Genomic DNA, 13,115 nt, shown 5'->3' with positions numbered 1-13,115 from the left:
ATTTTAATAATAGCTGTATCAGTTTGCAAAATTCCTAAAATTTTAGCAATCACCTCTCAGTCCAGTAGGAGATGTTCCACTACACCACTGGCTGTGACAATCCTCTCATAATAATACAGACACACAAAAAAGGTGCATCCCCATTTGGTGCACTTTCAAGATAATACCAATTCAATTTAAAGCCTTGCTGTGTTTTTATAAATTTCTTTTACAAATGTAGGCATGAAAGGCCTTTAACATTGGGATAAGGGGTGGCTGTCATGGAATTTTGAAAATGTGTCTTGGATTAAAAATTTCCCACCCAGGTATTTACTGAAAGTACCTGATCTTTTCTTTCTCTCTTTTAAAACAGTTTTAACTTTCCCACAATGTTCTACGTGGTTTTATCAGTTCTATTTGCTTCTGATCTGAAAGGGGAGAATTAGTTAGGGTGTATTTTGCAGCTAATTTATCCTGAATTAACCATCAACATGTAATTCTGTTCAAAATTACATTTTCTAAAGGGGATAAAAATGCAGATTACTTCATGATGGTGGGCAGTTAATTGCTAACATACACCTTAAAATATTTTAGGCCAAATCATTTTTTCTAACTATACTTTTGAACACTGAAATCATACATGAGCACCTGTCCAATTGCTTCTACAGTTTCAAATTCTCCTTGAGAGAAAATATCAGTAACTTCCTTTAAGTAAGTATCTCTCTGACCCATCTTCCTGAGTAAGTGAACTAGCAAAAAACAAATCAGGCTTTTACATTTTCATACTAGAATGTCAACAATGGTTGTCCACAATTTGTTATCTAAAACATATGAATCCCTCTTCAATCAACAATAGGGAATACTGGCACTTAAGGCACTCACTGGATAATTCAACCATGAATTGATTTGATCCAGTACTTACCAAAGCTCACTTGAGACAGCCAATACTTGAGAGAAACTTCTGAATGGGCATGTTAACTATTCAATCTTCTAAAACAAATTCTCTAAGCTCTATCATTTTGTTACCTCATTAGAATGCATCATAACTAAACCATATATTTGTCTTAACTCTTTATTTGGAAATAATTTCTAATTTACAGATAAATTACAAAAGTAAAAATACCACAATGAGCACCTGTACACCTTTACCCATATTTATCTACTGTTAACATTTTATACCCCAACTGCTTTATCAATTTTGCAATCATGAGTGTTCCCTCTCCTCCTACCCGCCCTCTCTTTACACACACATACACTTTTTCTTCCTGAATCTTTTGAGAAGAAATTAGACATCATGGCCTTTTACCCCTAAATACTTCAGAGTATATTTCCTATAAATAGGCATATTCTCTTACGTAATTACACATAATAAATGTTAGCAAATCTAACACTGATAATTTTATCAAAGCTAAAGTAAGGATTCCAATTTTGTCAGTTGGCCTAGTAATTTCCTTTATAGCGTATTTTCTTTTCCAAAATTGGATTCAGTATAGAATCAGGCAATACATTTCGTTAACATGTCTCTTCAGCCTCCTATAGTCTAGAAAGTTTCCACAGCTTTTCATTGTCTTTTATGACATTGACATCATGTAAGACTAGCTCCCCACCCCCTTTTTAAAATTAAACATCCCTCATTTAATGTTTGTCTGACATTTCCTAATGATGAGATTGAGGTTACACATTCTTAGCTACAATAGTACATAGGTGGTCATGTGTCCTTCTCCAGGCATCACATCTGGAGGCACATGATTTGATTTCCATCTCTCCTTCATTGGTGATATTAACTTTGATCACCTGGTCAAGGTATTGTCCAACTTCTGTATAATTACTGTGCATTTTCTCCCTTGCAATTAATAAGTAGTCTATGGGGTAACACTTAAAAACTATGTAAATATCCTGCTGGTCATCCAAATTTTCCTAGATTTTATATCCACTAATGATTCTAATCTGATCCAAAATTTATTATGATGGATGCAAAATGATGATTTCCAACTCTACAAGTCCCTTCACATTTACTAGTCAACCCTTGGCATTTTTCAGAAAGCAAAGTAAACCACATATGTTACCTTGCCACAGAAACTCAGATTCCCTAAGTTAAGATTCAATGTTAAAATCTTAGCTTTCATAGTTGGTTGATATACCTGAACATTTTCTAACTTTTGCAAATGTAAGATGAAAATAACTATCACCTTATCCAATGTCCCATTGCAAAAAGAAGGGGAAAAGCATGTCTCTCAAAGTTATATGGTCCCTTTAACAGACAGAGCATAACATGCCCCTTTCTGCTCTTTTCCAGAAAACAGAATTAAGTTTGGTGTTCAAACACAATGATTAATCCATCCCAGATGGCTGGTAATATTTATTTCTCTGTCCCTTTTTAAAGCCATCTCAAATTCCTTTGGGAAGGAGAACAGGGCACAATCAATTCATACACGTTAATAAACATATATGTGAGGGCATGAGAGAAAAACCTATTTTGTGGAAATATGTTGACAATATATTTCATATCTACTTTCAACTTACATTTGTTTGAACTATGAAATATTCTGTAGAATAATGAAATGTCTCAAATGAGGTGTATATTGAGTTCTGACCCTGACATCCCCTTCAAATGACTCGCAAAACTTTGCAATAGAAAGATTATTTATGTAAAGCATATATTAAAATGCCAATGCAAACATCTTGAATGTAAAGTTCAACAGTTACATTTTCAATTCAAGATGACAGATGAAGCACACAAATATACCTTCCCGGACTCAAAACGGACCCACATTTATATGGGAATTCATTTTATAGTAAATGTGGCACTTCAAATCAATGGAAAAATATAGAATATCCACTGTCAAGAAAACTGCTTGGCTTGCTTGCCAGTGCTTTATTGAGGATTTTGTGTATATATTCATGAAAATCAGTCTATCATTTTCCTTCCTAGTATTGTGAATTACATGATTGGGTTATCAAGGTTACTGTAAGACACATTATATACATTAAAAATTTATAAGGCTGGGTTTACTTCTCCTTAAATGTTTGGTTTAACTCATTTGTAGCACTACCTGGGAATGGTAATTTTTGTTGAAAATGTTTAAAAATGACTTATTTTCTTTAATGTTAAAGGTGTCTTGAAATCTCTCTTTGTTCTTGAGTCAGTTTCACAAATTGCTCTACAAAATTTGCCTTTTGATCTAAGTTTTCAAATTTATTGATATAGAAGTTGATTACAGTACTTTCTTAGCATTCTAACATGAGTGCTTGTCTAAATACCTAGTTAATCATTATTTGTATCTGTCTCCTAAACAATGCTTTTCATAGTCCCTTCCATATGTACTTAGTTTTCATCTGAAAATATCTTTACCCTGCTCCCATCCTTTAATCATTTTTTACTTCTATTGTTACTGTTAAAAAATCTGTTGTCAGTTTGTCATTGCTTTTTGTAGGTATCTCTTGTTCCTCTCTGATGATTCTCAAGATATTTTCTTATGAATTTGGTGTTCTCAAGAGTCCGTGTGCGTTTAGTATTATTTTTCTACTAGAGCAACACTATTTGAGTACTTTCGCTTCAAGTCTTCTACCAGTTGTAGTCATTCAGGGCAGAATCTTCAAATTCATCTTCAACATTATGTTTTCTCTTCATATTTACCTATTCTGCACTTTATCCTATACAATCAGTTTTTAAATTTTAATGACTGAGGTACTATTTGTCCCCTACCCTGTCCCTGATCTCCTTGATCTTATCTGTCTTTAAATAGTTTTGTTGTTCTTCTTATATTTGTTTTCTTCTTTTATCTTTAATTGATAATATCTTTAATATTTCTACTTTATTATTTAATATTTATTATAATTGTGGCATTTATTTTTAAATTAATTTTATAATTAGATTTAATTTTTATTATAATACTATTATTTAATAGTTCTACTTTCTGAAGTTCTTGAGAATTTAATTCTGCTGTTAGTGTGTCTCTTCTGACTTCTGCTTAAGGCACTGCCAAAAAAACCTTTTTTTTGTAACTTTGAGTAATGATCCCCACATCAGTGGGCCTTTAGCAATATCAGTGGGAATTCCATACAACCAGACTACAAATGTTCCTCTATTGAGTGGCTTGCATTAAGGTTAATTTTTAAGTTTGAGGTTTTCTGGACCATGCAATAAGTATAAATATGAAACTCAAACTCACATGAGAGTAAAACAGTAGCTTCAAAATCTCAGGAAACTTTCTCCTTCACTCAGAACTCAGGTAAAAAGAGACAAGCTTCCTTATTTTTTCTTCTAGTCTATCCTTTGAGATTTAAGGCTTTAGGAGGTAAACTCAGTTTCCAACTCATCTGTCCCAGGCCCAGTGCCTCCAGTCCTATTTCACACAAGGTTATTAAAATATAAGCCTCTTACTTACCAAGAACAGCAACTTTAGTAAAATAAAAAATAAACAAAAACTGTAAACAATCACCCTGGTTGGTGTGGCTCAGTTGGTTGAGCTTCGTCCAATGCACCGAAAGGTTCCCAGTTCAATTCCCACTCAGGCACATGCCCGGGTTGTGGGCTCGATCCTGGGCAGGGGGCCTGCAGGAGGCAGCCGAAGGTCACATTGATGTTTCTCAAACACCTCGCGCTGACGAATCACAAGTATACTCAAGTTTCCATGTCCAAACATTGCTGACTGGTCATGAAGCAACTCGTGCCTGCACTTACATTAACTTAAGTAATTTTAAGGTTTGAAAGCAATGTAGAGACTCATGTCTGCACTTACATTAACTTAAGTAATTGTAAGGTTTGAAAGCAATGTAGAGGTTTTTTTGGTTTTTTTTTTTAAACCTCACCCAAGGATATTTTTTCCATTGCTTTTCAGAGAGAGTGGAAGGGAGAGAGAAGAGAGCGAGAGAAACATCGATGTGAAAGAGACACATTGATTGGTTGCCTCCCACAACCAAGGTATGTGGCCTTGGCTGGAATCAAACCCAGGAACCTTCAGTTTGTAGGCTGATGCTCCAACCACTGAGCAAACAAGCTAGGGCAGTGTATAATTTTAAAAGAGTGGAAAAGTAGCCAGATGCAGGGGCAAGTTCTGGCTCGAAATAGCCAGTCACAGCAAGGTGTTAAAAACTGTAAACAACCTAAACAGGAGTAATTTCTTAAAATTATGGCTCATCCATACACTGGATCAATATCCAAAACACACTGCTTTGTGGGAAAAAAAATACAATCCAATCCATTTTTTTGCACAAAAGTATGTGTATGACCCTGGCCGGTGTGGCTCAGTTGGCTGGAGCCTAGTCCTGTACACCATAAGGTGATCTTTCTCTCTCTCTCTCTCTCTCCCCCGACCTTACTCTAAAATCAATAAAATTAAAATGTTAAAAAAAAAGTATGTGCATTTACATGAGTATGCAGTCAAGTAAGGGACAGAGTTCCTGGGTTAGAATCCCAGGCCCATACTTGACTAACTCTGACCTCAGACAAATTACTTAACTTTATTATGGCAAAAGTTAATGCTGTAAGCCTTAGTTAACTCAATGCTAAGATGAGGACAATAATAAATTTATTGCAAAAGCACACTAAATAAATTAAATTAAATAATGCATGTATAGAAATTTGCCAGCCATGGTAAGAGTCTCAATAAAAGTTAGCTATTACTTAAATAGGCAGTTTCTAGTTTTTCACGGAAATCAAAAGCCCTTACAATAATGTGCCCTGATTACCTACAGAATCCATTCCTACCTAACACTAACATCTACTTCAACTATGTATCCTGGCTTTGCGCATCAATCTCTAACAGTCTAATGTTGTAAACATCCAATAATGCAAAGTAAACACAATGCAACTCAATTGTAAAGTGAAAATACAAAACTTGAAAAGAATGCAGGACTTCATGAAGACTATGAAAATAATATTGAAGAAGTGTCCATCTCATAGCAAAACCCTTGGGGAATAAAGATCTGGCAGAATCAAACCAATGAACAAATGAAGAAGGAAAAACCCAACAAGAATGATGACAGAATAGGAATCAAGGAAGAAAATGTTAAGGGTTTAAGAAAATCTCTTGAGAAACTGGGAAAGCTCTCAATAGTTTTGGTAAAACTGATACACTAGTCTAGTCTATATGATAAATGCTAAGAAAAGTAAACAAAGCGAAGGATGCTATCAGACTATCACAAAATTTTAGTGGAATAATTATACCAAGAAGGTACATCATTCTTTGTTAATTCTAAGAATTAGCACAGCTGTAATTACAACCTAAATTTTATTAAATATATGGTAAAATAAATGTTTTCAATTCAGAAAATTATCCCTAACAAATCTTTTTTTCATTAACAACTATAAAACTTTAGTCTTCATTTTAAATAGATCTACTCTAATAGGTATTTTCAAAGCACTAATTTTCTCAACAAGAATTTCTCATGAACGTATATCCCTAAGAAAGGCTATTTATTTTCTAAATTCTTAACAGTAGTTACATCTGACAGAGTAAAAAATGAGGGAAAAGAATTAAGTTATTAATTTTTATTTCTATATCTCACTATTGTTTGAATCTGTTGCCATAAATGTAGTATTTTTGAAATTAAAAAACAAAATCACTAAAATTTAAAGATCTGCTATTGTTTTAGTATAAGAGGCCATTACTTTAAATTGGTGTAGGAGAAAGCAAAGGCAATGAAAATTGATAAACAGACCTTTATTGGACAAAATTACTATAAGGAGAAAAACGATAAATGAAGACAAGAGTAACCTCTTTAATATACTTGATGGGACAATAAAACAAGCAGTACATAAATTACTTGATTTTGAAAAGACACCTTCAAATGTTGCAGAACACTGAAGCAATTTCTACTTTTTGGTCAAGAATGATCTAGAACTACATTGTCCAATACAGTAGCCACTAGCCACACATAGTGATTGAGCACTTGAAAAATGACTATCTAAACTGAGATATGAGATATGCTGTGCATGCAAAATACCTCTAGATTTCAAAGACTTGGTATATCTCCCCAAAAGTAAAATGTCCCATTAATATTTTTATATTAATTATATGTTGAAATGGTACTACTTTGAATATAATAGGTTATACAAAATACATTAAAGTTAATGTCATCTGTTTATTTTTGTATTTTTTCATGTGGCTACTAGAGAATTTAAAATTACATATGTAGCCCACATGTGTGGTCCATGTTATATTTCTAATGGGTTAGTGCTGGTCTAAGATCTTGCCATATCCTTAGTGTTATAAGAACAAACACAGTCTGTTTTTTCTCTTATATCTTGCCTGTTTCAAATTTTTCCACTTTTAGCATCAAGGGAATATGCCAAACCAAGAAATCAACTAAAACATGAAGGTATAGATAAGCTTGTCTCTGCACAAGCATTATAATGTTCCATATGTTCAAAATGATTAAAAAAAATAAAGCATCAAAAGAAGTAAAGTCTATTTATGTTTCATAAATCAGAAAACAAGACAGATTAGAAAACATTCCTTTGTGGTAAAAGTTACCCTCAACAAATTTAGGACCATTTTCCTAACTTTACTTTTTTTTCCTGAAAAGAGGGCTTTTTATATATGTTTAAAGCTGTGGAGGGCCCTAAGTTCTGAGTCATATCTTTGCATATTAATAAAACAACTACCTTTTTTTTTTTTACTATACTGCCAAAAGCATTCTTATTCTCATTAGTCTATTTACAAACTAGCAAAACTAAGAGATGCCAACATCCTTCAGCAGTTGAGCAGCCTATATGGCTATCTGTAAAGGAATAAAAATATCTGACAAGTAAATTTAGCATGTTTATAATTAAATGTATTATACAAAACATATTACATAACACAAGTAAACCAATAGGTTTCTGAGCACTAAGATCATTATATACTTTTAAATTCTAGCCATCCCCTCAGAAAGATTTACTGTTCTTTTCTCCTTAATTTCATAGTTTGGTGAATGGTATCGCTAACAACCCAGTTGTTCAAGCCAGAAACCTGGAAGTCATTATCCCTGACATTTCAATCAATTACCAAGCTCTGTTCATTCTATTTCTACACTGCTTCCAGTGATTTTCTAAAATACAAATCAGATTTGCTCATTTTCTTGTTCAAAATTCTTCAGTGGCTCTTTATCATGTACAAACTTTAAAGTACCTTGCATAGCACATTTGACCCTAAATGACCTAGCTCCATTGCCACCCCTAGAACTGCCTATCTGCCCAGTCTCATCTCTAACCACTCCTAATTTCAGATTTTATATTTCATCAATTCCAACTCCTGGTAGTACAAAGAAACATGCCCACCTGCCTTCTTACACCTCTATGGTTTAAGGCATACTATTTCTCAGTCGGATGCCTGCCTGACAGTCTACCTGTCCTTCAATTCTCACCTTAAAGGTTACCTCCTCTATAACTTCGTCACTGACTCCCCGATATATTATGGTTCTACCTATAAGTTCCCGCTATATACCTTTACATATACCTTCATTAAAGCAATTATCATGTTGCTCTGTAGTTACATGTTTGCATGTCTGGTTCTCTTCTAAACAGTAAGTTCTTCAGTGTAGGATTATTTTTGGCATTGTATCTGCAATGCCATAGCACTGCACTTGGCACTAAATAAAAAATCATGGCAACTGAGACCTCTCAAAAGGTGATGCACCCCAACCTCCAATTAAGATTTGAGACCCCATTCACTCACTTATTCATTCCACAAACATTTACTGAATACCTGTTATGTGCCAAGTCCCATCCAGGCACTGTGAACACAGCAATGAACAGGACAGTCTCTGGCGTCAAGGAGCTTATATTGTAATGGTGGAGACAAAAAATAAACAAACATATTTAAACATATAATGTCTGACAGTGATATAGGCAATGGAGTAAAATGAAGCAGGTACAGAGATCAAAGTGATGGGGTATGTGGCTATTTTAGAAAGAAGATCATATGGTACAGTGGGAAAGACCACTCTGAGGAGTTAATACCTGAACTGATACTTGAACTCAGTCAGTGAGTCACACAAATTATCTAGGAAAAAAAGAATCCAGGAAAAAATAAGAGCAAGTGCTGAAGTTCTGAGGCAGGACAAGCTTGAAATGTCCAAAGAATAACAGGAAAACAGGTGTGGTAACAGCAGAGTAAGGGGCACAGAAGTCAGTAAGATAGCCAAGGGCGAGAACAAGCAGGGCTTACAGGCCAAGGCAAGAGCTTTTATTTTGTTTTTTTGTGGGTTTTTTTGTGTTTTTTTTAAATACATCTTTATTGATTTCAGAGAGAGGAAAGGAGAGGGAGAGAGAAATAGAAACATCAATGATGAGTCACTGATCGAGTCCGCAACCCGGGCATGTGCCCTGACCAGGAACCGAACCCCGATGGCCTGGATCCCAGGTTGACACTCAACCGCTGAGCCACGCCCTGCCGGGCAAGAGCTTTTATTTTGAATGTGCTGGGAAATACTGAAAGGTTTCCGCAAGAGAATGACATGAATTAATTTACCTTTGCTGAAAATCATCCTAGCAAAAATGTGAGGCAATGACTGTAAGGAGGAAGAGTAGGAGGAAAATCTATAAAGAAGTCTAAAAATTAACAGACATGCATGTCTAGGGTAGTAACAGAGGAAGTAACAAGTAGTGGATGGATAATGATACATTCTGAAAGCAAAGCTAACAAAACCTTGGTGTACTGACTATACGGGATGTGAAGAAGGGCAGACAAATCACTCAGAGTTTTAGTCTGATCAACCTGAGTGATTAGTTACACTTACTTAAGGAAGACTAGGGAAGGAAATGGGAAAAGAGAAATCAAAAATTGTGATTTTGGACATTTTAAATCAAAATGCCTGCTGGACATCCTGTACAGTTGTTAATGAAGCAACTGAATATACAAGTTTAAAAGCTCAGTGACAATACAAAAATTGGAGATAAAAATTCAAGCCAATGAACAGGATAAGACTATCTAGGGAGTAACAGACAGAAAACCAAGGGGATTGAGCCATGGGGGTTGAACTAAACCCTAAAGGTCACAAAGAAGAAATGTGGCCTGCAAAGGAGACTAAGGAAGAAAACAGAAGTAGCATTCCAGAAACCAAGTGAAGAAAATATTTTTGGAACGCAAGAGTAATCATTTGCTTTAAATGTTAAAAGGTCAAGTAGGAAGAACTGAAAAATTTTCTACTGCATTTGATAGGACAGAGGTAGTCGGTGACATTAGAATGGTTTCAGTGGGGTTGGAGAGACAAATAACCTCACTGGAATTGGTTAGAGAGCAAGTTGAGGTAAGAAAGAATGATACAATAGGGAGGGAGAAACTGATGATGCAAGTGGAGGATGGGGAGGTTACCTATAATAAAGGCATATTTATTATAGTTTTCAAATACTGGAACAAAAATTAGCAACTATAAGATCAGAAATTCTATCAATTCCTGCTTTGTCATATCTTTATTAGAAATGCAAGAGGAGTATTAAGTAGACTATGATATTCTAAATTGCTCAATTATTCTCCTCAGGACAGTTAAGACACCTTGAGAGCCTCAGGATTTACACATAAATCAAGCTCACGTATTCAGCATCTTTCTTAAGTTATTTTTGCCTTTGTATTAAAGCCTATACAAAATCAGTTCTTCAGTCATTTGAATTCAATCAGTTTAAGGAACAAAAATTTTGCTTCTTTAGCAATGCCAATATGTATCTTTGGAGTACTGAGTGATCTTGTGAATGTAGCAGTTAAATTCACTTACAAACTTTTATAAAGTGCTCAGTGTTCTGATGACAAAATAGATTACAAAGTTCTTTATCTTGGTCACTATGGATTACTACCTGTAGAATGAAGTTCCAAGTAGAAAAAAAGGATTTCTTTAAGCAAATTACCATTTTTAAAGACAATAGATGGCTCAAAGGTCTATAATAGAGGAAATCTAGTTTTAAGAAAAAAAATTTAATGAAGTGTAAAACCCAAAAAAGATTTTGTATTTTCCCTAACACAAAAGCATTATAAATAAACCTTTTTATTAAATCTGTATTCTCACCTCACAGAGATAATCACTATTAACACTTTTCTGCATATGTGTTTAGACCTTTTTATATTTTTTTAAAATCTTTTGAATGAGACTTACCTGCTATGAGCACAGAATCCTGTATAGGAAGACTTTCTAAGCTAGTTTTTTTCTTTTCAAATTTTTTTTGCACTCCAGTTAAAAACATCTCACACATGACACAGTACATACAGATTCATACATATAATGTGACTGAAAAAAGTTCCATAAAATACTATTTGCACTGCTCTTTTTTTAAAAAATCTATTTCATTTTTAATTTTTAAAATTGTAGATTCTTATAATTTAAAATGAATTTACTCACTAAAGTGTTTTCCTTGATTGTTTAAAAAGCACTATACTAAAGCAGCATATTCAAGATCAAAATCTTTCACAGCAGGGATAAAAAAACTTTCTCTATTTTAAGTGATTTGAAATTTTGGTTGTAGAGCAAAATAAAAGGGAAAGTAAAAGAAGAGTAAAAAAATCAAAGATTATACCACGTAATCAAGAGTCTTTATCAAAATAATAAAATTAGGAACATACTCAATTTCCACACTTCCAAGTTCCTCCACTCCCAATGACAAGCACATTCTGCAAAAAACCAAGAAATGTCCTTCCTCTCTCTGCAAAAGAGCTTCGCTTTAAAATATACTTGATCCAGCACAACACAGAGGTACTTGTATGTAATATAAAAACATGAAAAATTATACTTGGACAGCAGAGAAATGGCTTCATATTTTAAAAACTATAAAATCTGCTAATGAACCACAACTGATTCTCCTGTAGTTTTAATGCATTCTTCCGTAAATGAACTTGCACTAGTTAATACAATGACATATTTCATACTTGAAAATGCAAAATAATTCCTACATCTACTTGGAGGTCTATTCTCACTTCCATTCAAATGAGGTTTATAAAATATATGTTGTAATTTAAATTAACAGAATAAAGACAATAATTTGTGACATTAGGCCTATAGTTGAAGAGGTTACTCTAGGCCTCCTCTTTAACATACCCAGACTGAAGAAATAAAGGTTTTAAGCTAGGTATTATTTAGAGGACCTTATGTAGACCTTACTCAAAGGTATGCAGAAAACATTCATTAATGGGAAGCAGAATGAGGAGCAAACAGTTCTATTCAAACTGCTAAACTGGCCATGTATAAAGTGACAAATCAAGGCATAATGCAAGAGGCTGCTCTCACCAACACAACTATATCACGACCTCCAAATTACTATTTTTTAGCACAGTACCTGCTTTTTATTGTTTCTGTCTCTTCGCCACCTGTCACTTCTTGCTACTCTAAGCATTTTTCTTTCTCTCAATCTAATGAGTACTGTTAAATTCCAGTGTGTGCAAATTATATACATAATAAGAAAAAAAGGCTTCTGAGTAAGGATCTGAGATGCTTTTTATTTGAGAGAAGTGTATGAGCTTTAATATGTGAACTTTGTGATACCTATTTTGGCCCCTTAGCAGATATTTGCTTACTTGGTGACATTCAAAATAGTAACATCCTCACTTAAGTCTCCGGACCCTACAAAGTGATATTACCATTCCAATTTTACAGACGAGGCACGGGGATATTAAATAAATTGCCGAAGGCCAAAGAACTAGAATGCAGCTGATTCCAATCTAGATAATCTCTGACTCCAGTGTTTTTGTTCCTAACTGCCTAATAGCAATATGAACATACATCAGTGTGTTTCTGTGTTCTCTACCTTAATATCTTTAATTCTCTGGGAAAGATAGTTAAATAAATGCATCAATCAGGTGATGTCTATGAGATCAGAAACCCTAACTACTTCCTTCCACCTCTTCAAAAGCTGCTCCTAAGGACATAACTAAGCCATAAAAGTGAAAAGAAAAAACAAAACAGAGGAACACCAGTGGGTCAAAAAAGCTGATCAGTAAGTTTTCAGAGGCCTAGCCTTGTCTACAATTAGACTGCACCTGTCCTTCAGTGACTCTAAACCCAGGACTCTCCATTGCTATTTGAAGATCTCCTTGCTAAGGATGGTTTAAGACTGTTCCTTTTGAGATGCAGCCTAAATGATCTCTGAATGCCGCCTGCACGCGGCAGATTCCAATAAATACTCCTTGAGTAAAACATGGAGTAGGTATTTTCTGCTCCCTGCTGCCATA

The 13,115-nt window shown here is 34.4% G+C and overlaps 1 protein-coding gene across 14 annotated transcripts in view; it reads right to left on the bottom strand.

Annotated features, from left to right (window-relative positions):
* R3HCC1L (R3H domain and coiled-coil containing 1 like) overlaps positions 1 to 13,115 on the bottom strand; it is a 71,464-nt gene that overhangs the window by 32,962 nt on the left and 25,387 nt on the right. For 6 of the 14 annotated variants that reach the window (XM_081157675.1, XM_081157680.1, XM_081157681.1 and 3 more), the window contains one exon: positions 8,670 to 8,741. The exons of 7 other annotated variants lie outside the window; for them this stretch is intronic. The gene's annotated coding sequence lies outside the window, so the exon portion shown is untranslated. Of the gene's footprint in view, positions 1 to 4,421; positions 4,535 to 8,669; positions 8,742 to 13,115 lie in introns of those variants that run through there. One more of the 14 variants, XM_081157679.1, reaches the window with a different exon arrangement.

Source organism: Miniopterus schreibersii (assembly GCF_964146895.1).
Source record: "Miniopterus schreibersii genome assembly, chromosome: 14".
Lineage (NCBI taxonomy): Eukaryota > Metazoa > Chordata > Mammalia > Chiroptera > Miniopteridae > Miniopterus > Miniopterus schreibersii.
Note: the sequence above shows the minus strand (reverse complement) of the source record. Positions and strands in the feature narration are given on the sequence as shown.